A 4,246-nucleotide genomic window follows, 5' to 3' on the forward strand; every position below is an offset into this window, starting at 1 on the left:
CAGACCAGATGAATCTGTTTTGAGATGGGGGGGGGAGGGAGGGGTTAAGGAAGAGGTTCATTTAGCAGGAAGCACAGGTAGTATTGGTACATACCAAAGTTTGTGAACTTACTTCACAATTTTTCTGCACATGCATATTTTATGTTGGCCCTAAGTGCTGAAATACCTGCAAAGTGACTCGCTTTACCTAGCATCTACAATCCTAGCTACTAGGGTACCAGCATAAATTAGTTTGTTCATGAGTTAGTTTACCTTAGAGCTAATAAACATTGAAAAGTGCAATAATGGCATCGATGATATAGCTAATGCAACCCCAAAAAATCTATAGGCAAAGAACTTTACAAACTTAGTATTTTAGGTAGGTCTATAATATCTTCTGCTTGTCATTTATGTAAGAAATGCTGTGTCAACATCTCACTGTATTTTGTAATCAAGTATTTTGTTTTGTGAACTAAGCTTTATGGCTTCAAATATATTTCAAATACCTAATTAATAAAATATTCATAAGTATAAATATCTATTGCCAAGAAATATATTATTATTCTACCACTTGTCATAGTAACAGGACACTTCAGGCCATTCAATATAAATATTTAAATATTTGTTTATTTATGCACACAAGAGCTGGGATATAGCTTAAATGTTTGGGAGGATGAGCAGATACACCTAAGGCAGAGAGGAGAGCAGAACAGGTGGATCCACTGAAGTACACTGCTGAGGGGAGCAGTGGACAAATCAGGAGAGGTCTGCTGAACCATGTGGGTCAGCTCCCTGACCAGGGATCGAACTTGAGCTACAGTGGATGCTGATATTGTTCCACAGCACTGAAACATAACCCCTTGTGCTACCAGGAAGGCTTCCTCACCCATATATATTATTGAACAAAGAGTAATATCTTTTTTGATTGCTGAGAAAAGATAAACTCATGTTATTCACAGCAACATGATGGAGTTGGAAGAGATTATGTTCAGTGAAATAAACCAGAAAGAAAAAGAAAACTATCGATGGTTTCACTTATAGGAGGCATGTAGAGGAAACAAATAAAGGATCAGGTGGGAAAAAAATGTTATTGTAATAAATTGAAAAATCAAGAGGCAACTACAAATCAGAGACCTTCTGCAGGGGGAGGAGGAGAGAGAATGATCAAAATGGGTGGGACAAGCACAAGTCACTATGGTGCTGGTGCACGGGCGAATTGGTGGTGGGGAATTCATAGGAACCCTTGAGAGAAGAAAGCATACATTGTACAAAAACACAGAATGATGTAAAAGATATATAAAATAGAGTTCAAAAACCAATAATATCACAAATTTATAAATTGGTGGGGGTTAAGCAAAAAGAGATATAGTGAATAATCAAACCATTTTACACATCGAATTTAATAATTTTATCTTTTAATTGCATAACAATTTCTTTAGTATAATATCTGTTTCAATGTCCTTGTTCTTTAGTTTAACAACAAATGACACTTAGAATGCTTTTTAAGACTTACACATTTTAGGACAGTAAAGTTGGACAAGAGTCTATTAATGTGGTTTTATCCAGTCATGAAACATAGGAAATACTGCTGACAAAGTTAGTCTTTTACTGTTTGTTTATTTGTTTCCCAGTGCTTAAAACTGAACAAGTTTCTACTTGTATTTGGAGTGCTTATGCCAAACTCAAAATATGATTCAGTTTGTCTGTGCAAATAAAATAAGTTTTAATTTCTTGTCCAGTAAGTATCACACAGAATATGTCTCACTATGAATTGAATGCACATCTCCTGACTCAAAACAATGAATCACGAAAAGACACTACCAAGCAGGCCGGAAACCCATCTCTTCACATGGTGTTCCTGTAGAGAGTTATCATTATAACACCAAGGACACAATCCCAGGGTCTGTTTATTATAATAATATCTTACTGTTACACTGTCTTTTATCAGAGACCTCAAAGGGATTCTACAATACTAATTTTCACCTTTTCCTGAGATATGTGAGCGATTGCAGAGGACTGAGCAAAGAGTTGAAAAACTGCTCCAACCTGTTTAGCCCTTGAGAAACTGAATGGGTAGGAGGCTAAAAGCAAGGGGCCTTCTCAGAATCCCAACAGCATGCAAGACTGACCTCTGCATGACTGTACAAGGAACAGTGAGAGAAGGCCCCTTTTCTTTGAATTTTACCAGAAATTCAAAGAAATGTCAGTGGAAATGTATCCTTTATAAAAACAGGAAAATGAATTTCTTAAGTGGATATTGATATAAGAAAACATTGATCACACTGTTCACAAAGACAGGGCCTGAGGGTGGAAAACAAAATGAAATGACTGTCCCATGCACCTAAGCTACAGTGCGGCTGGCTAGGACCACCTGGTGGCTTGGGAATGACTCTAAATTATGATGACCCAAGATCCACATTTGATCAGACAGTCCCATTATATATCTTTGGTTGATGCACAATGATAATATCAATTCCCATCAATTACAAAGGCATTCTGGATATGAATAAAAATATATCATAGCTCTAAAATCACTTCAATTTTAGTGCATAGTTAAATAGGACAGAAGGTAAAGAGAAAAGGCCCAGCTCCAGTTATCCGTAAGGAAAACAGTGCTGGCACCTATTTCAGTTGTTATGAGGATTCGATGCAGTAATATATACAATGCACCCCTCCAACACACACACACGCACACACTGGAAGGGCCAGGAGCAAGGAAAGTTCTCAAGAAGTTTCACTCTCAATCCATTCATTTCTTTTTTCTCTTTACCACCTGCCCCCTCCCCTGCAAAAAACAATCCATTGTAGGAGATTTAAACCATCTTTTTCAACATTTAGAGTCCCTGGTGACAAAAGCTTTGTTTTTGTTCCAGGGAGCTTCAAGCTCCCTAACACTCCCATTTTAGAGAAAAGTGAGATGAGAAAACGGCAGGTCTTAGTATATGACCAACCTACAGATGGTAGGGACCCAACTACCATAAATGGTCAAAACTTTCAGTCCAGGGGCTAAAGACACAGGACTATGGATCTATCTGCAGTCTACATGAGTTCTTTCCCCCCGCCAAGGAGCTGACCCATATGGCACGGCAGACCTCTTCCGTCTCACCTGCTGCTCCCCTGAGCAGTGTATTTCAGTGTATCCACCTCTTCTGCTCCCCAATCTGTCTCTGGTAAATCCTCTCACACTCTCCACCTCTGATATGCATAAATAGATAGGTCTTTTATTATTATTATTTTTCAATATTAATATCAATTAAGCCTAAAAAGAATCTTCGGATTAAACTAGGTAACATAGAGTGAGTATCCCTAATTATCGAATACCTCACCACAAGTGAAAACAAATATGGATGTGTTAACCATTTGATCAGGATATTATATAGCACATTTCCTTTTCGGAAGGGGGCTAGCCCCATCCGGGGAAGGTTTTCTTCCACATTTTCTCCAGTACATGCTATATTCATGTGTGTATTGCTTGCTCTATGTTCTAAGAAAGTAGATTCAGCCTGTATAGTTCCTTTTCTGAACTTCTGATGAAAAATATCCCTCCTGTGTTCTCATTTTATTATGTATACTCACAAAAAGGAACCTTATTCTATAAGCATTGATTCTTCTACAAATCTGTCTCAAATGCTGAGCTCACAGTGGGGGCTCAACAACTTTGCTGACAGGATGTGCAGATACATTCCTGCAGAGATTCTCCCACGACTATCACAAATACAAATGGACACTGCAGTTGGTATCACAGATGCACCTGTTGTCATACAACATATTTTTCAAGTCTTGACATGAGGAGAGAATCGTCCCCTTCAGCAATTCTTAAAAATGTGTTGACCCTTTGATTATGACTCAAACTTTTGACGATAGAGACTGAAACTTCAAAAGGCTGTGTCAAGAAGGCTGAGGATGAGTAAAAACACAACACACCTGAACATTACAATAAATATTATAAGTGAAGCCTGTTATAAATACGACAGAGATAATTGTAGTTGTTGTTCAGAACATAGGACATTTTGAGATATTGTGTTTGAAAGACTGAAAATATTTAACTATGTAAAATACAAAGACTAAGATTATAAAAAGAAAAGAAAATGACAGATGCTGTCAAAGACATTGAATGTTTCAAATGATTAGAAGCATTTTTAAAATTATGATAGTGGTGCCCTCTCTGTTGGTGCCACGAGTTAAATTGCAGCACTATGAAGTGATCTGCAGCCACTGCAGTACGAGTTCGATCCCTGGCCACGGAGGTGATCAGACCTCTACTGTC

This window comes from Condylura cristata, unplaced genomic scaffold, assembly GCF_000260355.1.
Source record: "Condylura cristata isolate star-nosed mole 26May11 unplaced genomic scaffold, ConCri1.0 scaffold00016, whole genome shotgun sequence".
Classification (NCBI taxonomy): Eukaryota; Metazoa; Chordata; class Mammalia; order Eulipotyphla; family Talpidae; genus Condylura; species Condylura cristata.